Genomic DNA, 24,940 nt, shown 5'->3' with positions numbered 1-24,940 from the left:
ACAAACTGGAAAGTCAATCAAAAAGCTGGAGGCTGTGTTTGGAGGATCAGTCCATATTATCCATAAAAACAAAGGAAAACATATCATATATTATAGTGACTACTTATTGGGTACTTGCCATAGATAATTTAGTGCTAAAAACAAAGTCAGGAGCAGCCATATCAAGTGCAACAGATAGCCAAGTGGCTTTCAGAGAGCAACTTCACAGATGAGGGATAACATCTAAGAACCGGGTGAGAATGAGTCATGATGTCCTCAGCTCAAAAACAGAATAATTTTTAATAAATATATCTATTTCTGTCACATGATTCTTCATACAAAGTTTACAGATTTAAGCTTAGAGAACTTCCAAAACTGCACTGTAACCAGCAAGAGCTGGACATGCTTACAGATCCCTCTGATACCGTGATTTACTGCACACACATATCAACATTCCATCAGGAAGACTGTTCCTGAGTACTCTTGCAAACAATTCACTTGCTTGTTTTTGCTTTGTGCAAAAGAACAGAAGTTAGCAGTTTACATTGGAACACGCACAGAGACAGAAACTGCAGCCCAGGGAAAAGAAAAACAGTGTAAAAAATCAACAAACCTGTTCAGGGTCCAAGCCTGTCCAAGGTAATATAATTCAGGAGCAGTGAGAAAAGCTTCATTTACACAACAAGCAGTAAAACGGGAAAAAATAAAACAAAAACCCAACATACAACTTCTTCTCTCTTCCTCCCCCCCCCCCCTTTCTTCCAAAATAGAAATTTGATTCACCTACAGCTTCTCTCTCTCCCTTACATCTCCCCCGGGTTAATTAAGTGATTCCCCTCATGATCCAGGCCACCTGAGTCTTGTTTTCTTTCTAACCTGCAGATTTGATAAACATTAAGGGCCATTTCTAAGGATGTCACCAGTGGCTAGTTAGTAATTTTACACAAAAATCAAGACCTCAATTGTTTGTTTACTGTTAATGTAGGGAAAAGACTGTAATAAAAACTCTGAACCTAAACCTCTTGTTCTATTAATAATGACCGCAAAGTCCTGGCTGACCTTCCGCCCAAAAAACCCCAGTGCCTGAAAGGCTCAACCTGGTCCTTTCATCTTTTATTTGGCTGCTATATATCTTGCTTTATTCTGTAAAGCTGTTTATGGTGCAAAATGTAGACTATGTGCAATCTGAAATAAAGCTGCTTATTGCATAGAGGATGCCAAAATTAATAGTTCTGAATTTTAATGAGGAGATGCTTGATTTCTGTTCCCCTGGGATTGCAGGGAGTAAGTTAATACACATGAAAACAGAGGGAAAAATAAATAGAGCAACCAACTTTGTCTGTGTAGGAGTTAATCCATCTTAATGGCTGTAACAAAACCTGGCTGCAGGTTTATGTTTTTCAGAGACTGCATGCCTCAGCTCTAACAAGCTGCATTCACGAGTTATTGTACATCCAGGCAAGGAATATCAGCATCATGGTTTGTTAGGGGATAGTTTGCTGCATTCAGGTCATTTTAGAATCAATCCATCTGGGCAAATCATGCCAGATGGACACCACCATTTGTCCACTCACGCCACTAGTCTTTACCCTGCCAAATTACCTCAGGAGTGACCTAGAGAGCCTCTTTCTCCAGCATTAAAGTCTGTGCTGAGCCCCTGCTGCCCACAAATACTATTAAGCATCTAGTTGCAAGACTTGTTTTCATTACATATGCTAGCAGTCAGGCTGTGACTAAATGGCTACTGGCAAAGGTATTGAACTAAAGCCTAAAGAAATGGAAACTTTCATTTGGACTCCAGTGGGCTTTGGATCAAGCATAAAAAGAATAAATGCTCTAAAGCAAATAAGGCAAAACTTCTGTTTTCCCACCCTGATAGTCTGTTGTAATCAGAGGTGCCGATCAGAGTTGGTCACCTGTTAGATGCTATCAAATGCCATCTCAAACCAAGGTAATTAAAAGAGATCTTTAGAAAAGCAGCATATAAAAATAAGTGCATTTGTGTTGGCATAATCACTTCTGGGAACAGTCCATAGGGTTTTCTACCTGATAATTATTCTTAGGAATAAGGCTTAAATTTGGTACTAGAGAATCCTCTGATGGCAGGGAGGGAGAAAGGGCAGCTGGCAGAACATCCATCCCTTGCTATTTTTCACCACCAAAGCTGAATCTGGTCCAGTTTCCTGTGAAGGGCTGTGGGACAGACACTCTTGACTAATTTTCATTCACCTCTTCCCAAGTGACCTTCTCCTTCCAAAGACGATGAGGAAATCGTTTGCCTCAGCAGCTTTGTCTGGAAAGTGTTATCATTTGCAAACTTTAATTTATTGAAATGAATTGCTTTTCATTTGAATTTAGCTTTAAACTTGGCTGTGTGACTGGGAAGAGCTTCACTGCAGTGCACAATAAACACTGTATTCTGTGCCTCTTCCATTCTTTAATATCTGCACAATAGTGAGACCTGGAAAGCAGAAACACCGAACCATTTTTGTCCAGGAGTGTCACTTCTCTAAGAGCAGCCTGTGGCGTTGCACACATGTAAGAAGTGATCCCATTCTTGAATGCACAGATCACACAACACAGCTCATTTAACTTGCAGGCTCAATGATTCATAAATGATACTTTCCTCCAGGGACTGTTGCAGGAAGACATCAGGGCAGAGAGCTGTGTTTCAGTCCTCTGTTTTCTAAAGCTTTGTGCTAACCCAGAAAGTCTCCTTCCCAAGCAGGAACAGTTTACTATCAGTCTGTTCTATCCAGATCTGTACCCCTTCAGATTTTGTGGAAAATACCTCTATTTGACAGATGATGGCAAATGGTTTGGAGGGAATTTTGATTTTGCACAGTAATCTGGGAGTCATTATTCTTGCTCTTGGGTAATTACTGGAAACCAAAAGAAGGCAGGCTTAGATTAGATATAAGGAAGAAATTCTTCACTGTGAGAGTGGTGAAGCATAGGAACAGATTGCCCAGAGAAGCTGTCGATGCCACTTCCTGGGAAGTGTTCAAGCCCAGGTTGCATGGGGCTTTGAGCAATCTGATCTAGTGGAAGGCAGAGGGGTTGGAAATAGATGATCTTTAAGGTCCCTTCTAACCCAAACCATTCTATGATTCTATGATCAGAGAGTTCATTCAAGTACTGGTATTGAAAGCATTGAAATAGGATATTAGCAGATCCTAAAAATGCCCTCTGGGTTTAAGAGAGCAAAACATCAACACATTCTGTCCAAACACAACTGTACAAAATATTTCAATTAGCTGTATGGGTTGTTAACAGGTCAAGAATAAAAAACACCTCTTCCTTATGCCATCCTGCTGCTCTGTGTTACAGTCCCTTGCTTGCACAGTAAGCCTGTAAAGCTGAGAGTAGGTAACATTATCCATTTTAAAGGACCTTTAGTAACTATGAGTAGGAGCAGAGTTAAACGCAGGTAGGAATCCCCAGTTCTCTTTGCCTGAAGGTACTGGACATTTTAAGGACAAATTCTGAGGCAGGGAGTGCCGTGTTCTCTCTCAGAGGTCACCACGTCATGCTCTTGTATGTACTCTGTATAACTGAACTTTCCTGGAAAGTCTAATAATTATTTGGAGAAAGTCCTGGGTACAGAAAGTCCTTCTGTAAACTGTCACCCTGGGAGTTGCTTATGAAACACCACAGTGCCTACTGACCTTTAGTGTCAGCCCCCTTAGGTCCTCCAGCCTTCTGCCCCCCAAGGGAATGACTGACACAACAATGTAATTTTGAGAGACATACTTGGAAGTGCACTTCCCATTCTGATTGCCACCATCCACAAAACTTCTTGATCCTGAAAAATTTGCATTGCTGTAACCTGAGTAGTGCACACAGGATGATGTGCCCTACCTCTAGTATGTAGGATCAGGACAACTCTGCTGTCTTCTTGGCCTTAAATCTGGATCCTTCTGGGCTTCTTTTAGTATCTTTTGGGTGCTACTAATAACTGAACTGGACTTAGCTCTCATGCATCAGTCTGGGAAATTGTATGACCCCTTAAGTGTGTCTAATTTAAAATTCCCCAACCTCATCAAGAGTCCAAGTTAGTGTACAGACAAATAATTCTCTAATAGAGAAGGGACTGAAGTTCTGATAAAATAGCAGTGCAAAGAGAGAACAAAGTGATCTCCCTTCTATTTTGGCTTGTAGCTTAGAGAGTAATGCATAGATTTCATCCCACTGAGAACCTCCCTCATGGACTAGCCACTTGGTCACACCACATCCCACATGCATGAAACCCGCTCACAGGCCTGTCAGAGGAGGAGAAACACATCCAGCATTTCTTTACCAGCCTATTTCCAATCCCAAATTAATCTTGCCTGGACATCCCGCCAACTAATCGGGTTTACTGACTCAGCTTTAGCAAAACCTCGAGTAGATGAGTATCCACTTCATTAATCCTCTGCCTGATCTTTGAGTGCACAGTCCTTATGAGCGAGAAGGGGCAGACATAGTTTGAAGATATTAAGCTACAAGCCATTTGCAAACAGATTTTCTCTCTTCCTGCAAACAGACAAGCGCTCAGTGCCGCTCAGCATCCATGTTCAGGATAATTATAGTGACCTCCCAGCTGTCACTGACAGAAGTGCGGGAAGGCGGATTATGCACATGAAGTCTCTGCAGCTAAAGCCACCATATGTCCAGGTTTCACTGGGCATGTTTCACAAAGCCAACTTTCTCCAGGCTGAAAAAAGACTTTGGCCATTTGTCCTGAACTTGTTTGTGGCTGGAACCCCTCCCAGGCTGGCTGACACTTGGACTGGAGCCATGCAGTACACTCAAATCCCCTGCATATGCTGGCTCCAGATACACCGGAATCACCATGTTTGTGCTGCCCATCTGCTGGAGCAGAGCCTGAGGGGCCTTGAAAAGCCAGAAAGAAAGCACCTTAGTGCTGGCAGCTTTCATCAAGAGAGGGTACTGAGAGCTCTCTCTTGCCTGCAGCTCCTGCAGGCAGCTCCCAGCATGGGCAGGAGTGGTTTGGGGCAAGAGGTAAGACCCTGAGCTCTTTGGCAGGAGGCTGCTTCTCCAGGCAGTAGTTGATATCCTGCATCACTGCTGTGAGGTGCTTGTGGCGAGGTGGGGGAGGCAGCCCTGCCTGCACAGTCTCTCTGCACAGCTGCTCTGTACTGAATGCCCTGTGCAAGGGCCTGGCAGCCACAGAGATGTCATGAACCACAGTTTATTACAGCATCAGCTAAGTCTTGATTAGAAAATGCTTTCTGCAATTGTCTGGAGCTCAGCTACAGGTTCAAGAAGGTTTTTGACTGCAACTCTTCTCATTTAAAAAGCACTTCCAGAGATTCATAGATGTCCTGCCATAAAATAGCACCATAGACGCCTTACCATAAAATGAAATCACCTCCCCTCATCATGTCTCCATTGAAACATTCAGATTTGTTATTCTCAACTGCTTTAGTTCACCAGGAACTTTTCGAATGCTGAGTCTGGAGAAATGTTTGCTTAAGCTTATATATATAAAAGAAGAACCCTATGCCAAGGAAACTGAGAAGAAAACAAACAGTTAGAACACACAGAGCTTGACTTTTTCCCTCCAGTGAAACAACACAGACATTTTAATAATTAAGCAGTTTCATAATGTTTGTAGAGGGAAATGAAAGTTTATTACTTTTGCTATTTCTATAAAGGCACAGGGCAAAGTGTGGGGGCTTTCAGAGGAGAAGACTTAGGGAAGGGATGGGAAAAAAAAGATGGTGCCATAGGGGTGAAAGAACAAATTTCTAACTCCCTAGGTAATATTTACAGTACTGCAGCAGGAGGTCAGTTAAGGAAGGAGAGAGTCAGAGTTTGGGGCCTCATTTGGTAAACCAATATTTTTGCACAGGAGAAACTTGGGTGAGTATATATTAGACTGTGGTTTAAGAAAGACCCTTCAAGCCTGACCCAATGAAAGCTGGGTTGTGCAGTTCTGACTCATATTTTAGGATCACTCATTCTCTAATTTAAACCAATAGGAATTTTTTTACTGACAGATTGGGAACAAGATTGAGCCTTTAGTACATTGTGATTCCCTTGGGTAATGTGGAACTAGGGTAAAGTTAGCTGATAGTCACTAGAAGTATCAAAATTTGGCCTGCAAAAGCAAGCAGTCACATCTTCCCCCTTCCTCAGAAAACATGAATTGGGAGCAACACATTTATTCAATTTCTTTAGACAGATGCATACTTGAATTAAACTCCCTCAAAGTTAGGAAGATTATTCTGCCTTTGCGTCTATGCAAGAGAAAGGTAGAGTTGATTCAAGATGTACAAACCTAAGAGATTTAAACTCTGCCAGTTCCTACACAGTGTTGAAATTGATACAATATGTCTGGAATTGATTTTTCGGTGGATGCTGGAGACAGATTTCCGAGATGTGTCAGTGCCTGCTCTGTAAATGAAGGAATAGGCTGTAAGTTTACAGATACCTGGTTTGTACTTGCAGTGTCTGGGAACAAAGAGGGGGAAAGAAATCTAAAGCACATGCAGGAGATAATATGAAAAGCAAGAAAATCACTGACAACTATATAGCAAATGTAAGAGCTTGCTCCTACCCCTTAGTGGGAATGCCACACTGCTCAACACCCAATTTACTGAAACAAGACACAGCATGGCTGGGGAAGATGAAGGAAATAAAATCAGCCAAATCCCAAGAGAGACTGGTAATGGAGGAAACTTAAGATTTGTTTAGCTTTGTTTTTCTGATATAATTTCAAGGTTTTTTGGGGGTTTTGTTGGCTTTTTTTTTCTTCATACAATGTGATAGAGCAGCTATTGCTGAAATAACTATTTCATTTTTAACAAAAGGTATGGTAGATCACAACAGGTCACCTGTGAGATACAGAACTGCTTTTACACTTGTCCTCATTCTCCCACTGACTTTCTTGTATTTCTGTCAACATCTGTCTGGGGGCACTGACCAGGAGAGCTCCTGAGGCAGGGTCAGATATGGATGTGCTAGTGGACAACTGTGTCTTCTGCCACTTAATGGGCACAGTGGGAAGAGTTGAGCTTAGTCCTTGTTAGATCCTCTCCTGTCCCTCTCGTTCATTCTGTGCTTGGCAGAGTAAGTTCCCGTCTTTCTGGTCTGGAAATAAATATACTTTAGTATAGGAATAAACCCTAATTTAGCAGAAGCTGGACCAGCCTCTCTTCTGTCCAAAAAATACAAAATGACACATCACATTTCCTTTTTTTTTGGGAGAGTAGGGAGGGCTAATCAGTTTTAAAGTCCAGGATTCACTGTATTCTTTAGTATTTTATAGCACAGTATTAGAGGTATTCTTATTTGTTTGGCAAGAGTAGTTGAATCTCTGTGACATGCTACATTACAGTTTCCCAGAAGCAAATCCACTTAAAAAAAGTTTGAGGGCATAACCACAGAAGAAAACTAAGTTAGCACACCTGAATGGGATGAAGCATCTGTAGGTGGGGGTTTCAGCTTGGGCAAACCTCTGAGACTGGCTTTGCTGCCAGAGCAGTCTTCATGTGAAACCACCCCTCCAGTAGCAGAAGAGCCTTGTCACAGGGGCAGCAATGAACTTTCTGCTGTGAAACATGATGAGGTGACAAAGCCGTAAGGAAACACAGATTTGCTTGCCTTGCAGCCTCCGTAAGTGAGAGTCTGCTTTGATTGTACTGCCAGATGTCAAAGCAATGGTGAATTACCAACCCAAGCTAACTAATGTGGAGGGGTGGGGGGAGGAAGTGTGAAGTGCTGACATGTGTAAGCATCATATAAAATGTACTTACTCTGTAAATGATAGGTCCCCAAAGGCCCATAAAATACATATGCATGTACCTGCTTGGACAACGTGGTCTGTGCAGGGATGTGCACGCTAGTTCAGATACTTTGTCTTGTAAGAGGGGCCTTACAGTGAAAGAGTATTTGGAGTATTTCTGCTGTAAGCACAGAAATATATTTGGGATTGGAGTGAACAGAGGTGGTAAATGAGAGTTGCTCACAATGTTAACAGTGTTTATGCTTCTCATAGCTCTGGGGTAACAAAGGGAGGAAGGGGCTGTTAATGCTGCTCTGAAGGGGGAGGAAAGTGGGGGAATAGAGACCCAGATGAATGGACTCGCCCATGGTTTCACTGGTGACCTGTGGAAATGATAGAGATAATAGCCCACATTAGGAGGATGCCTTCTCAACTAATAAGTTAGACGGGATGGGAAGAAAGCCATGCACAGAGATGTCAAAGCTCAAGTGATGAAACCACAGACACGTTGTTCCCAAGGGTTCATGTACGGGCAGAGTTTCAGCATGGGCTCTTCTAAGTTTAGGAAGGGTCATCTCACCCTTCCCTTCACTCTGTGCAGCTAGCTGAGGTCCTTAGAAGCATTTACCTTCTACACTCGTTTAATGAAATATGCGGGCATTCAATACACTTCAGGTCTCTATTTCCCTCCCTGTCAATGGGTTTAAATTTGGGTGATACAGCCAACAGTGATAGGACTGGGAGAAGAAGGATGTGGGTGAAAGACTATGTTGTTGCATAAGCCTTTTTTCAAATGGTAACGTGACTAAAAACTGAGCAGTCTGCTATTTTGTGTTGTTAGTTATCAGAAGACACCATCAAACCTCTGCCAACGAGGAGCACTATAAGCTGTTCAAATAGACCATGATTTTATCAGCACAAATATCAGTGTAACAAAGTAGCCACCCTAAGAATGACTTTGGTTATTTAATTTAGGTATCAGCATAGCTTTTACATAGGGGAGGGATCTTGGTTTTAGTTAATTATTAAAGTGGGTTCCCTTGCTGCATGCTTACCTTTGCAGAGATTATTGCAAAAATGTTGGAAGAAAATTTTGAAGCCTCATGACCACTGTATTTTTCATGCCCTAATTACTTGGTCAAAAATCCTACTCTCCACTGAGTCAGTCTTTGCTGAGATTAGTGGAAATGCTTTTGGTTTACGGTGAGATATGAATTATCCAGAATGTACCCTGAGGAGAGAGAGAATGCTATTTAATATCATTAAAAAATGAGAAAGAGAAGCTAAAATAGCTTTTGTCAGTGGCATAATACTGTTCCCAAAGAGTTGTGACATCTCTGTATCTCCCAGGGCTAGAAAGGCATGATGTTTTGATATTTTCTCCTTCAACTCCCCTTTCCTGCTAACAACCTTTTTTCTGGGCTATAATAGCTCCATATCCACTTCAAATTACTTGAGAGATACTGGAAGGCAAAGCACTCAGTAGGGACATGGAGTCTTTAAAGCTCCTCTTTCATTAGCAATCTAGGAATTGTGGCAGTGCAGGGGTTAACCTGAGGCCGTGGAGAGTGCTGGGGGAGTCTTGAATACACGGAAAGGCACAAGCATAGAGGAGATGGGGAAAGCAGCAGCAGTGTGGACAGGGTAAGGATGCTTCACCACGATACTAAGGCTAATTGAGAGCAGCAATAGTCTTACTCCTGCAGCAGAGTCCTACAGCTCTGACAGATGCTTCCCAGACTCCCACTTACCTGCAGCTGGGTCAGCTGCTAAGTGCTCCTACCCACAAGGGCCAGTGTCACATTCCCATGTGGCCCTGACCTGTCTTGATAGCCCAGATCAGCACCAGGTTGCCAGCAGGCAGTATTGCAGGTGTGCTGGAGGATCTCAAAGCCCCAAACCTGACCCTCCACTGCAGTATACACACTTCGTCCCTCCTGTTGCACATCATGCACAGTTTGCACAGCTGTGAGCAGAGTGGCAGCTGCTGCAACTACACTCACAGGATGGAATGAATGTCGTGCAATACTCTGAGCTGCACCCATTTGCTTGCCCAAAAACAGGAGGCAGTGAAGAACTGAGGCCAGAACCTGTTTCTCAGAAGAGCTTGCAATTGGTGCGGCAATTAAAGACAGTATTGATTTCATCAAGAGCTTCTCTTGGGATGATTGACCTGGATATGGGTGCTGCACACATCATTCCTCACCTGGGCCACCCTACATTCTCTATAAAATCATGCTCCAGCAAAGGGTGTATTCCTAAAGGAATCCATGATGTAGTGTGGAATTGTGCATGGAGTATGTTACAGAAAGCAGGCAAGTACAGATGTCAGGGTATTAAATCAACAGTGTGGGAGAGAGATGGGGAGAAGAGGAGGATGAGCATGTGGACGAAGAGCTGGTTTGAGTAGGAATGGTGGAGGGTCATGCTCTTTCTTTGCCATTCCTCCCTTATCCAGAAGGTTTACCTACAGAATGATGGAGGAGGGAGGGAGAGGGTTGGTGCATGGAGTGTTTGCTGGGAAACTTGTGTGGAGGCCTTTTTTGACCAGTACGTGTAGCCTTAGAAGGAATTCACGTGTATCATTGAGCACAAATGTTACTTACAGAGAGAGCAGATTGGTGCTACTGGCCCTGACAATGTATTTATTGCCCAAACTCTACTGAAGGTTTTATCATGCCACTTCACGGGGACATCACAATTCCCACAGCCTGCCTCAAGCCCCTGCCTTCCACTTCGTGTGCAAGACTGGGAAGGTAGGGAGGCACCAGGTTTGTTACAGGTCCCCTTTGCCCTGGTGCTTGCAGCTATGTTTCTTTCACCTGCATTTCTGAAAGGTGTTGGAAGTGTGATGCTGTCCCAGGGCCACTTGGTCAAGAATCCCTGTGACACTCAAGGTGTTTAACAGTGTTACCAGCATTTGTGCAATTAAATTGTGAGAAATTCAAGCACAGAAACAAGGTCTCCCCATTTCCTGTGCCAACTGCTAGGACATGCTGCCTCCTTTCAAGCAAATGGCAAATGAAGAAATCACAAATCTGAATGTCATGGCTGAAAGAGAAACATGTATTCCTAGAAAAATTCCCAAGGCTTTTCTGCTTCACCTTTGCTTGGGTCTGCTCCCCTCATAAATGAGCAACAGCTGAGCAATCAGGGAACGGAATGGAAACTTAGATTACATGAAAATTTGCCTCAAGGACTCTGATTTGAGATCTGTTTTAACCTAACCCCTCCCTTTACGTCATTTGCTTCCCCTAGTTCATTCAAGTGCATTGCCTTACCAATGCAGCCATAACAAGAGACTTGCAGTGGGTTGGGAGGTTTTTGGTTTTTCCTCTTTTGGAAATATTTCAGAGCAACCATCTGTCAGTTCCCACCAGCCAGGAGAGCTGCTCTGACAGCAGATTATATGCAGCATCTCCCTGCTCAGCACCAGTACTGAGAGAGGAGGGGAAAAGGGAAGAGCTGTGCAGGGCTCAGGAGAGGAGCTGAGGGTTGCAGCTGCTGTGAAAGCTTTCTGCTGAAGCAAAAGAGCACGCCAAATGGCTTTTCTCTTTCACACACACCTGAAATTGCTTGTTTGCTACAGTCAATAAAGTAGAGATTTCATTTATTGCTTTCTGTGAAGAAGGAGAAGACAGTGTGGCTGTCTGACAGCCACCCGTCCAGACTTGGTGAGATCTCCAGGGTTAGTTGGAAAACCTCTCGAGTGAGCAGCATGTTGTAGGAAAGGGGCTGTTGGTGGTGAAGTGACAAGAGATGAGAATCATAACTTAATAATTTTGTGCATCTTAGTTGTCTTTAAGTGAGAGTTTGCCAGAGCAATGGATAAATAACAGAAGCCAGTACCAAAACCAATAAGCACCAAAACGTAATGAGTTTCTGCTGTGTTTGTAAGGCACATGAATATGGACACTGTTGTGCAGGAGTGAATGCCACTGTTGCACATGAAATGTCAGAAATCAAATCCTTTATTCATCCATCCAAGTCTTTGTTCTGGAGGATTTGGCACAGTTATTCACTAAAGAAGTGGAAATCTATCTTGCATTTTCTTGCTACCCCATAAAGCTGCTTTTGAAGGCTTGTAGCAATATGCTAATGGAATATCATACTTCCAAATATTTGGTTACCCATAATTTACCAACTTACCAAACTGTACCACAGCTTTAACTAATGCCTACAATAGGTTGGACATCAAAAAAGCTCATAATGTTCTATATTTCCAAGTTTGCCCCCCGGGGTTTTATCCAAGCTCTAGACTCCAATGATTACACCAAGCCTTTGTACGTTTTCCCTCTTGCCTGGGAGGTGATACCCATATTCCTCCGACTTCACTTTCCCCAGGGCTGTCATACCTTTTTCTTGCTACGACTGCTGTGTGAACAAGTGCAGACTACAACTCATCATTTAACATAGTCCAAGCCCAGCATCCAGACTAACAAAATTATCCCGAACTACCTGTGGCTCAAGGGTGCAAACAGCCAGCTAGTGCTGGCTACCAGTTGCTGATGCTTTTGATCTAGGGCTAGTACAGGTGGAGCCAGAGCAGATACTGCTGTACCCAGGTGCTATAGCTGCCACAACTGAAGTACAAATAGCTTTGTTTCCAATAGGAGCTGAGAATACACATGCTTTTTATGTGGCAATATGGCTGCATATGGTCAAAGGCCCCAGGTAAATGCAATTTTAAATCACTTTCTTTTTAATGAAACTTTAATGCTGTAGAAATCCATGGAGGAAATAGAGGGAAAAGATCTTACTAGATACAAGAAAAGCTTGCTTGTGTTTGATCTGTCTCTTGTACCCTTTGGAAGCAGATATATTTATTTACAGCACAATCTCAGCTCCACTGAAGTCAGCGGGAAGTCTGCCACCAGCTTCACAGGCAGCAGGCTGGTGCCTCCGAGGGGTGATCCGCTGAGCATGCTCCCCTCCTCTGCTGCAGAAGGAGCCACTAATGCGTGCCCTCGGCTGCTTGCTGTGCTAAACCCATTTATCTAAACCATGACAGCATAAGAAGCAGTTTTAGCGATTAACCCACTTTTGCTGCCGTAAAACTAATCAAGCTGCTTCTTTTTATTTACTAGGGGAGTTCGTTTTTAAGTTCCCAGATGCTCAATTGTAGTGGGGGAAGGTAAGTTTTGCACGTTTAAAATGGAGTATTGTATTCATTTAAGGAACAGCAGGGGAAGGAACCAGCGAGCGATCCTTTCTCTGCCCAAAGATTGACAGCCTGGCAACCTCTGAAACAGAAAAGCCTTTGTTTTACACCCTCATGGCCACAGTGCCCACAGCTGTCAGGTCTGGTGCTTCCTTACTGGCCAGCTCCAATATTAGGAAGAACCACTGTATCCAAGCCATTGGGGACAAGCTGAACAGATCCATCAAAACAGGGTACGGGAGTCAAGCCAGTAGGTCAAGCTGTGTTTCAGGCAGCTGATAGCTGAAGACTGGGAGACCCTGGAAATCCAGGAGGTTTAAGATGCTCAGCACATCTATAAAGCTGTAGAACGAATCTCCGGGGAAAATAACAGTGCAAGAAAGCTGTCAGATGTTACGGAGGAGGGTGGTTGGAAGGTACCGCTTCTCTTTGAAGTGGGTTAGCAGCATTAAACGTGCACTTTAAAGATCAATTATAATCTGGAACTGTAACTTATCCCACCTCCAACTGTCCTTTGCTGGCTGTGGGGGCACAGCCGTGGCTCCCACCAGCAAACTGGGTGTGGATGGATGGAGAGGTTGGTAGGTGAGGAAGTCTTAAACCATGGACTTAATGTTCACATGGAAAAGTTCTGAGAGGTGCCAACCTGAGTTGTCCCTGCTGCACTGGGAGAGCAGTGGTGGGCAAAAGGGACAAACAGGAAACACTGCTCTTCAAGTTTCAGTAATAACAGGCCCTTAAAGCACAATGCATCCTATCCTCTTGATTTCTAGCAAGAGCTAGAAATGTGTTCAGATGAACACACATGGGAATTAACAGCTCCCTTGGGGCCACAGATCTCACCTTGCCCCTGCTTTATAGTGCTGAAGAGCAGAGGTGATTCCTGTTGGCTCTAGGTCATGGCCTGACAAAGGGGTTAAAGGCTGCCCAGTTTCCCTGGCCAGCTCTTTCCTCTGCCCTGGTCCAGGCAGACCTTGAGCCAGCATCTCAACAAAGGAGCTTTACCCACAGCTTCCCTCTGCCAACTTCAAACTGCAACTTAAACAAACGGTCCCTGGCTGTGATTCAGAGCAGTGCTGCTCCCAGGCACCCAACCAGGACCTACCCCGCACCTCGACAGCTGTCATTTCAGCTACCTGTGAAGTCCCCATCCTTGCTCCTCATGTTTTCTAACCCAGAAGATGCTTCTCCTGCCTCCTTTACCTCCTAGGAACCATGACAAGCATCTACCAGAAATATTAGTGACACTTATCACAGAGCCACCCCACTGCACTTTATGCCCCTTTCACCACAGCATTTGTACCAGCTGTATTCCAGCTGGGGAACTGTGGGCAAAACTTGAATATGAAATATTGTCTTGAAAGCATTAAGGTTATTCCCAAGATTGGGACCTTTCAGAGACGCTGCAGCAAGCAAGCTGAGGGCAAAGATTTGCCTTGCAGAAGGCCAGTGGACAAGAGCTCAGGCAGTAAGGCAAGCCTTTACCACAACTGCTGGCCCTGAGTGAACCTTTGGAGCGGTTGCTAATAAAAAAAATGAATAATCATTTAAGTGCACAAAGGAGCAGTTTATAGCCCTCCTATATTTTAAACTCTGGAATTATGGAAGACAACTGATTTAGACCCTTTGTTGTTCTGTCCCTGGTAGCTGCAAATGCCAGCAAAACTAATGAAGATGGCAGTGGGAAAGCAGCTTTATGTGTAACAGTAATTGGTTCTGAATCGCTTGACAATTCTAATAGCTTTCAGCTGGCTTGGACAAAGGGGCAAGCTATGGACATTACAGAAACACTGGAGTGAGATATGGGAGTATGAGAAGGAGACAAATATATTATAAACATTCTGAATGCAAAAAAACCCACCATCATTTTCACAACTGTTTTCAGATGCCAAGAAGGTGCCCACAGCAGGGGAGAGGATTCTGAGGAGCACTGGTAGCACCCAGGAATTCCTCCCAGGAGCCATGGACAGGGCTACAGAAACAGTTTAAAAGCAGCAGGGACATGGATAGCTTTTGGGCTTTGAACTCAGGTAGAAGCTAATGAGGCAATGGAAATGGGTGCACCACCACTGAAATAAGTGTTCCATGAGGAGCAGGGGATTTGTGACCCATGCCCCTGCACAGTCCCACTGCAATAGTCCATCTCCTTGTTGCTGTTCCCTGGCACATCCCAGAGAGCACACACTGCTCCTCATACCTCTGTAATTTCTTTCCCATGTTTTTCTCACTCCTTTTCCCCCTTATTTGGGTCCTTCACTCCATGATATGGCTTCTAAGCCAACTTCCCAGCTGCCTCCTTGCCCTCCATCACCTTTTTTGCCTCTTGGCATGTCAGAAGGCATTATGGGATGTGGCTGATCTGAAGCTACACAGGGCTAGCTGGCAATCAGCTGCCACCAAGCAGTAAGATGGCCCTCAATTTTCCCTCAGTAGAGGCCTTAATAATTTTATCTTCTCTCCAGCCATAGATTTCTACACTGATCTTATGGAAACTTTTTCTCTTGGAAGCCTCCATTTGTCTGTCTAATGTATTTATATGGACAAGAAATTCAGATTACCATGGGCAGACAGAGAAACAGGCAGAGGGACCGCATGGACACAGTTGTCTTAGGGAGCTATGCTAAAAAGCTGAAATGCTATATTTATGTATGACTGAAAAAAAAAAGAAATCTGTAATAAAAGAAAGAGGTCTTTATTAGCTTCAAAAGAAAGATTTCTGGGGAGGTGACAGATAGCAAATAGCTTTATGTATATCATCTGATGCCTAGCAGGTGCCCCCAGAGAAACAAAGGCTGTATTTCTGCATGTTCTGTTCACTCTTTGGGAGACACTTCTTCCTCAGACTGACATTTTGGTTACATTCATTCCCTGAGGCATTTTACAGGAAAACACAGCAACGCATTTGATTGTTCAGGAGGTACTGAACTTTACATAGATGACATTTGAAAACACAGAGAACTCACGCCTGGGAGCTGCAACTGCTCTGAAAGAAGCAACACTGCTGGGCTCAATTATATAAAAATGTAAATTTAGAGTGGCAGTAATACCAAAACAGGGAGAGAAGTTAGCACTGCTGGATTGCACTAACCACTAACCTCAGCTGCAAAGTGTACTGGAAGTTCACAGTGAAGTTGCTAAAAATGAAGGTTAGAGAAGACTTTTTTTGTGGCGAAAGCCTGCGCGAGGAGAGCCACCTTCCTCTGGTGTCTGAAGCCAAACTCCGAGAGTGCCATTGGGAAAACATCCTAATGAATGTGAAATGTAAATGTTTTAAGAAACCCAGGATGTTTCCAAGGTCTCAGTCCCAACAATGCAAATTAAATAATCAATCATGCCTCGGTTTAACTGGCTGAGCTTTAGCAGTGTGTGAGGGAAGCACAGGCGCAGATATTTTACTCCTTGTTAGCCCCTGCAGAGAAGTCGGTGCAGAGGAGAGCAGGTCCAAATAACAATATACCACATATGAGAAAATGTGCCAAGTCAGCCTCTGCCGTGTGTTTTTGCATTGTCAAACCACAGAAGAGCACTAGGGAAATAATCTGTCTCATGCTGACAACAGAAAAGACAAGTATGTGCACTGCCAAATGCAGTGGTGGGAGAGCTACAGTGACACAGGGAGCTGGGTAAGCCAAAAAGCCAAATCTGCCATCCTGAGAGCAGCTCCTGGGAGATGCTTCATGTTGTGAATGCAATGATGAGTGGCCTCGAGAGGGGCATAGGGGTTACAAATGCCAGGCAGCTCTGTGGTGACAGGAAGGTGAGCCTGTCCCGGGGAGATGTATCTTCCAATGCCCAGAGGAGAAGGAGCAGATGACCAAGTTGACCAACTTCATCCAGAAAGTGGGCCATAACCTAGCCAAAATACGGTATCATCCATCCCTGCACTTGCTTAAATGACCACTTGTCTTTCACCTGCTGCTGACAGAAGCTGGCATGCAAAGCTGCAGCCTGAAAAAGGACACAGGCTCCTGGCCAGCGTGAAATGTTTTGTTTGAGTCCAGTTTGCTCCAGTGACCAGCAAAAGCTGAGCATTTGGCCCCATCACCTGCATTTACCCCATCAGACCCGGGAGCAATCAGAGAGGCATAACACAGTGCCATGGATTTAGAGAAACTGGGGCCAGTTTTATACCCAAGTATAAAGTCAGGATATGACAGTCTGTGTAAAGTATCCATTTCTCATTCATGCACACACTCAGGGTCTCTCTCATTGCCGAGTGTATCTTCCAGTATATTCTCTGCCCTGGTAAAATCTCACCTCCCTTCTTCCCAGCCAGAGAGTGCAAATGGGTTTGTGAACCTTAGTACATCATTTACAGCTGCCACAAATCTGGAGCAATGCACACTATCAGATGTGCAGGTTTCATTTATAAAGCAGGATTTATGATTTCACCCCTTAGATCTGCAGATGGGTTTTATTGTGATTTATGCCTGTGTCATGAAGGACCACATATAAGAATTACCTGATATTATCGAGGGACCTATTCTTTTTTGCCCTTATCTTTCTTCTGAAAGCAGAGACTACTTAATCACTGTTAGCTATATACAGAGTACCATGTCCTCTGTGAATTACCCATTTCCCTGTTTTCAGTATTATTAGCTTGTGATGTTAGGATAAACCCAATGAAATAGTCACAAGCACATGCTGAATTGCAACTATATAGACAATTTATAAATGGCTCTTTGGTGACTGTGTTGGCAAATTTAATTACAGTGTTTTTAAAGGAGACATTACATCAACATTAACTGAATGCCAGCCTCAAACTGAGGTATGAAAAAGGCTCTTTGGGTCCTCTGAGTAAAATATTTAGGTTTCTACTATTATTGTTAGAGGCTACACCTCAATAGCATAAATCATAGGGAAAAATTCCCATTTCTGAGAAAGGTGGAGGCCAGTTTTCTGAAAGCATTAAGCCATCTCACCACCACTAATTTGAAAAGGCATTGTAACACTCCAGAGGATCTTGCTTGGAGAAGGAGAGTGACACCTAGTACAGTGTCACAATATCCCATTCACTGGGCTTCCACGGTTTTCACTAGTCCTGGGTACCTCAGAGCTTGTCAGAGTGCCACTTAGGTCTCCCTATGTCTCTTCCAGTGCTGACATGCTCTCAGAAATCAGACTGACAACCTGTTTTTCTTTGAAAGCTAGTAAGTCATAGGGTCCTGGAGAGGTTTTGGTATCTTACAGTCATTAGAATCACCTTTGATGGCTTGAGTCTAACTGCATAAAAAAAGATAACCTGTGCCCCTTAGGTGGGTTTAAAACATCTGCAGCAATTGCTAGGAGATGCTGCAGTGCTTCAATAGGTCCGTTTACTCTCAATTCTACTAACAGGTGACGCTCCAAAACATAAAGCTCAAGCATTGCATCCTATTCTGCAAGTGCTCCTTGGCCATATAGGTCTGATAGTGCTTTTTTCTGCTTTTCTTCAGGAGAGATGGGAAATTTCTGTACTCAAAAATTCATACAAGCCTGCAGTGAGACACTCTTGTGGTGAGAGAGGTCTTTGAATCTCCTTTGGATCCTGCTTCTTGCTGATCCCAGTATTAGGAAACTCTACAAAATGAGGCATTGCTTCTGCCTTTCTAGCAACTGCAGCTACGCATTATAAGAGAAGGGCACAGGCAGGTTTGTGGCTCCACCTGTACGAACAGGTTTCAACAGGGATTGGACTCGAGCCCAGTCTTGGTCTCAAGCACCAGAGACCCACCATAAGGGCAAACCTCACATCTAATCATACATTCATCTAGATGAGAGGATAATTGTAGCAATGGCCCTCTTCCCCCTTCCATTTCTGTCTCAGCAGTAAGAAGTGCTTCCTGGGAAGAGGCCGGGGCCATCAGAGTACCAATTCCTCAGAAAGCACCAGGCTGTGAGGTAGGACTGATGAACATCCTTCCACATGCTGTCTGTTGGCCCTTCTGCCTGGTGAGAGCAGCAGCTCTTTGCAGTGCTGTCCCATTTCAGGGAGGGTGTTAAAGTGCTTTCAAGAAGCATTTTCCTCCCTCTGTCCCCCAGGATGTTTGTAAGAGCAGTGAGATAGGGATTGCAGGGAGAACTTTCTTACCTCAGGCTCTTCGGAGCTTTTTGTCTTGTAGAAGAGGAACTTACCATCATGGCAGGCAAGGCAAGAACCTGGTATCTTCTTCCTCTCTCATGGAGAAAAAGCCCCAGCAGATTTCTGGAAACAAAGTTGGGAATTTGGGTCAATCAAAAAGATTGCAGAGAGGATGTCAGGGCTTGGTGGAATGGTTCATTTTAATTAATTTGGCTTCAGGAAATGACTCTCATGATTTGAGTCCTGAATGTTTTTTTCATCCACGTGAAAGTATGTGATGCGCCAAGACTTTGATCTTGACTGCTGGCAGAGAACCTGCAGAGGGTGAGACATAAAGCACTGGACTTGCTGCAAACCATGTGGGGATCCAAGCTCTAGGAAGTCCTTTTAGGAGCTCAAGAGTGGCCTAAGCTGCCTGGATAGGCACAGCCCTTTTGTCTGAGGTATTCTTAGTGCATGCCTACCAGGCTGAGCCTATGAGGGGAATTAGGGAAAGAAATGCTAAATTTTTGTATCCCAAAGAGCTGCAGATGCACGTGACACGCTGGGCAGCTCAGCCTGGATGAGAAGGGAACACTTCTGCTACCCAAAGATCAAAATGACTGTTAACATCTGGGGAGCACCTTTGGAGTTTACATATGCTGAAAGTCTGTCAAAGGTTTTGCAGCATCACAGTATTAGATTTAGGCACCTCCATCCCACTTTAGGTTTAAGTCCTTAAGTAGATCTAGTTCATAACACTGAAAATTCAAGAATTTTCATATTCTGTTTTCTTATTCCCACTGACTGTTCCATTTGCTTTCAGGCTGACAACCTAAAGCACTCTCATTTAGATCCTTAGTTGCTAAGTAGTATATATTTTTCATCAAATCAAGCAGAAAATTTAAATGAGGTCTATAGGCTCTTACCAAAATTTCAGCTTTCAGCAGTTCTTGTTACATCCATTTAAAAAAACATTTTGAAAGTTTTTTGAAAGTGCAGAAACTAATTTCTTCTTCAGGTTCCTATAACTCAAACAGCAATTTAAGAACTACATGACCCATTCCTAGTGCTTTCCATTACATGTCCCTATTTTCTCTCTCACACAAAAACTTAAGAACAAAAGTCTCAGCCCCAGAGGAGCATCCCACATAGCACAAGTGTATGAAAATGAGAGGCTGCGATGCTTGGTGTTTTGTAGCTTTCTAATGGGCCTAGAAACATTTACAGCCTTAGCTAATCACATTACATTTGCTTAATTAATGGGAAGAGCCTATGCTTTCAAGCTGACAGGCTTTGATAGATGAGGACAGCTGCCCTGGCTTTCAGCAGCATGTGAGACTGCTTGGTGGGAATAGGGTGGGGGACAGTAGGGGATGCAAAGCAATGAAATAAATGTACTGTATGCATATGCAACTCCTATTCATGCTTACTATGCACCTGAGAAGGAGAAATAGCTCCAATCCCCTTCTGTGTTAGCTGCACCTGAGGCTGTGCAGGGATCTGACCCACCATCACTGCCTGTGGGGCAGCCCTTTCCCTGGCACAGCCCAGACCCATCACCCTGTCCTGGGTCACCAGTCCATGAGGGCACTCCCACACAATTAGCATTGTTTTAGGCAGCTTGAGAGAACCTAAATGTAAGAAGAGATAAAGAGATGGGGAGAACATCAATGGTTCCCTAAGCAGAGAAAGAGAAATCCTGCTCTAGACAGCACAGAAAATCACCTGCATTTTTCAGAGTTTCTTCTGCACTTAAATCAGAAAAACAGCCTTCTCTTGAATTATCTGCTCTATTCCTGTCCAAATGACTCCTCGTGTGTTTGCATTACAGTACACGAGTCTGAAACTCATGATGTAGGCAGCTGCCAGGCCAACTGCTCAGATGATAATGGAGCCAGTTGTACATACTTTTGTACATCATACCCCATAGCATCCGACTCTTACTCACCCTGTTACCAACTGCTTCTTGTCTGTTTTCTCCAGGAAACAGACTTGATCAGTGTAATTTGCAAGAAAACCTCCCAGTCCCAGCTGGAAAGTCATGCTCTCCCCCACCTCCCTTCCACCACTTTCTTCAGGGCTTTAAGTTGCTCAGCGGGGCCAATTAGGAATTCCAACCAGGTAGAAAGTGAATATACAGTAGCAATAAGAGTCAGTGGCATGATTGATGATGCTTATACAAATGCTTCTGGCTTGAAAAGCAGTGTCTGGGTTGATTCCAGGAGCTGTGTCTAATTTCAAAAGGATTTTCTGAAAGAAAAAAAATGGATAGCAGCACACACTGCAGAAAGCAACTTCCACAGATTATTCCATCCCTAAAATATCAACCAATTACTAAGAACAAAGCGTGAGAGAACTAACAAGAGCTTTTACTCATACTGATCCTCCTGCACATTTACTGAAATAGGGCTGAGACTGTTTTTTTCCTGTGGATTTCCCAACAGTCAGAGTTGCACTGGTCCAAATATGGTTTTAAACTTACTTTGTTACATATGTTAGGAATAATGGATTAAAATTATGAAAACCTGAGTAGCTATTAACAACAGTAAAAAAGCAAACACTGAATTTCCCACTGATTCAAATGGATGTGTGTGATTTTTGGAGACAGCAAGGGATTTTCCTACATCAGCCTCTGTTTTTTACTGACATTTTACTAGCAATGCCTGTCTGTGGGTCTGTGTATTTGTGCACAGCTTCGAAGTGGTTAAACCAAAAACCCTCATTGCCTGTCTTGTCTTTCCTCATCAATCAATGGCCCTTCAGTACTGTCCTGGCACATCCCCTTCTGCCAGCCATGGCAGGAAGGGAACAGAAATCCTACAGAAAGATGTTGACCCAGATTTACCCTGGAAGCTGCCAAGCCCAGGAGCAACAGAAGATGAATGCAGGGCGGACGTCAGGGAAGCGTGTGGACCTGCCAGCTCCAAGTGGTGTGGGCAATGAGTTAGTGGGCATCTGAATATCTGCCAGCTGGGCTGCTGGGCATCTGCAAATCCTGGGAAAATGCAGAGGGACACTGTGTCCCATGCACAGCAAGCCACTTGCATTGGGATGCATTAGCCTTCTATACGTGGAGGGTCTATTCAGAGCAATCTAGTTTGGGATGCTAAAAAACATACTTTTGGACCCAGAGGAGTTGTTAGGGTTGTGTATACAGGATGTAACAGGATGGGGAGAGCCCTGGGTGGTGTAAGGTGAGTGCACAGGCATTGGAAGAGTGGTTAAGATGGACAGAGGAGCTGGAGGTACTGTGAGGTGTATTTGCACAACCCAAGATGAGGCATTTAAATGAGGTGTCTAAGTTTGGACTGTGGTCTCCAGAGGCCATGGTACATTCATTGGAGAGCGGTAGACTTTCCTGTGGCGTGATCCACAGCAGAGCTTTTATTACATGGGAGAGGAGCCCATGTCATCCAGCAACTGCAGAGGGAGCCATGGTAGTTTGGACTCTTCCCTTGCATACCTAAGCCAAATGCTGAGTTAAATGCTGTGACCAGCATGTCTGTCCAAGAGGGAAAAGCCACAGTGTTTATGTGTTTAAGCAGATATCTGGATGGGACAGGACATCCTTGAGCCTGGGTGCAAGACCTGTAACCCTCACTGGACTGTATCCTCGCAGTTCAACAAGAACCACTTTCCTCTGGGTCACACCAGCAGGACTGCTGCCTCTGGCCTTTTTCTAGCTCTTGCCAAAAGTGTAAAATGTGATTTTCCTTCATTCAGGTGTCTCTAATCCTGGGATCTGACTGGCACCTGCTGCTCTCAGTCTGTGTGTGGTACACCTGGCTCAGAGGTGGGTGTATCGTCTCACTGAGCAACGTTAACCATGGTAAGACATTCCACCTCTCTAAAAGTTTTTGCTCCTTTGGTGACCTCTGCATCTTTGCCTTTAAGAAGGGGGCTATTCTTAGCATCAGTAGAGCTCTTCAAGTAGGTTTAGGTTTTTCAGGGTGCTGCATGTTCTTTTATGTTATAATCACTGAGTGAGCTGCCATCAGACGGATAATCACTGATGCTTCGTTTAAGGCATTGTTGCATGTGGCAATTCATTAAAAAGCCCCAGGGAATGAGAATGAGGTTCTTATTTTAAAAGCTATAATCTCTGGGACACACACAATGTTCTCTCCCAACCCAGATTTGTCACAGCCGGCTGCTATAAAGCGCCATTCTCTGCTGTAAACCATCTTCAATGTATTGTCATTATAATTCACTACAGATTTTTTTCTTCAAGAGACACTCAAAGAGGATTGGAGGATGACAGCACATGGCAGAGTAAATATAGTTTGGGAAACATAGGAAGAGCGCACTCTTCCCAGAGAGCTTGTAGCTGTCAGGAAGGGGTTTCTTTTTTGTGTCTGAAATGGGATTAGGCCAAAAGGCTCATGAGTTTACTGCCATTCGTGCTCTGTTCCTTTATAAAAACAGTAAAACAGTGTCTATTTTGAATACACTAGATTAAGATCTGAGCTCACATTTTGCAGGTTTTGGGCATCAGAGTCCCTGGCAGGGCTTGGTGCTACTCTGGGCTTTCTGGTGTGGTCATGGAAGAGCCCCTTTGGCCCCTTCCAGGCTGCTGCATGATATGAACAGAGGGGCCTCCAGATTTGGTTTTGTGGTTTAAACAATCTCTCTCCCCCACTTACATATCAGGCAAGTGGTGTTAAGTTCTTCTGTCTAATTACTGCCTCCCCTCCACCTGTCAACTGACTGAGACCCCTCCTCCTTCATTCGGAAGAAGCCCCTGCTCTGGCGCCACCTTACAGGCACAGCCCTGAGCAGCAGGACTGCAGTTTAGATCCTACATTCAAAAGGTCTCAGCAAAAAAAAAAAAGCATTAAATGCCAGTAAGTCTTAAACAAATGGAGAGTTCGTGGCAAAAACTACAACAGAGAATACCCCAGAAATGTGATGCAATGAAGAAAGGCTCTCATACCTGCTATGGTGGATGATATGGACAGAAGGTGGAAAGGTAACAGCTGGAAGAGTAAAAGGAAAAATTAAGAGAATGAAAGGCAGTTAAGGAGAAGGAAAATATGAAAGGAAAATTATCTGAGTGCTGATTTGTGGAGGCTCCTCTCTGCTTCTGGGTACCCTGTACCAGCAATGCCAAGCATTTTCTGTGTAATGCATGCATTTGGTGAGCACTCTGGATTATGTTGGAATGGCCTGCCATAAGTCTCTTAAGTTAACTGAGTGCACATTTCACTGCAAAGGTTTTATGAGGATAGCAGGTCAGGTAGACTACAGCCCCCTACAGCCCCTCTGCAAACCAAGCCTCTTACTGTTCTCAGCAGATACGACTTCTCCCGGGTGTTAGAGATTAAATGCATCTCCATTCAGTTTTTTATGGCACAAATATAGAAAACACTCGTTAATAGGCTACCTCTGCATGTCACTGTCATTTGTATGTGGTCTTGTATTGCTAACCCCAGTGAAAACAGGCTCCTTGACTGAGCAGGGCACTGTGCAGAGCAAACAGAAAAGTGATTCTCAAAGTGCGAGGACTAGCAAGATTCAGAGTGCAGGCAAATAATAATACACATCCCCCCCCCTTCTGTTTAAAAAGCTCACACCCATAAAGAGACAAGTGATCGATTTACCTGCTTTTCAGGAAGATGTTACCAGACGAAGACAGGAATAAATCATGTAGTAGAATGGAATGTTTTATGCAGAGGTCATTTCTTAATTGAAATTGTCCAGTAAGAAGGATGGTTATGAGTTAAGGTGTAATTGCAGGGCCACGTGCCTTTTGTATGAATAAAGAAGCTAGTCACAGCTTTTCTGTCAAAATGATTACTGACTTGAAAATTATTGGTGAAGTTGGCATTTTTTGTGGAGTGTGTCTCCTTACACAGAAGTATTCTCCATTTCTGTTTCTAGAAGCCTAAACCAATGCTAGGTCTCAGCCACTTCTTCCCCTCATAGTGTCTAACCGAATCATGTCTGATTTATATTTTGTCTTGATGAAAAGTCGATATTTTTTTCTGCATTTCTTTCCATTGCTCTCCTCTGCCCACTGCTTGTG

General features: G+C 43.9%; 1 protein-coding gene across 1 annotated transcript in view; it reads right to left on the bottom strand.

Annotated features, from left to right (window-relative positions):
- TMEM177 (transmembrane protein 177) overlaps positions 1-24,940 on the bottom strand; it is a 41,852-nt gene that overhangs the window by 11,851 nt on the left and 5,061 nt on the right. The window contains exon 3 of the mRNA XM_039381569.1: positions 18,987-19,056. The gene's annotated coding sequence lies outside the window, so the exon portion shown is untranslated. The remainder of the gene's footprint in view (positions 1-18,986; positions 19,057-24,940) is intronic.

The sequence above is a fragment of the Pipra filicauda genome, unplaced genomic scaffold, assembly GCF_003945595.2.
Source record: "Pipra filicauda isolate LSUMZ 115617 unplaced genomic scaffold, ASM394559v2 scaffold10_size6260569_pilon, whole genome shotgun sequence".
In the NCBI taxonomy this organism is placed as follows: domain Eukaryota; kingdom Metazoa; phylum Chordata; class Aves; order Passeriformes; family Pipridae; genus Pipra; species Pipra filicauda.
The sequence above is the reverse complement of the archived record's forward strand: the minus strand, read 5'-3'. Positions and strand labels throughout refer to the sequence as shown.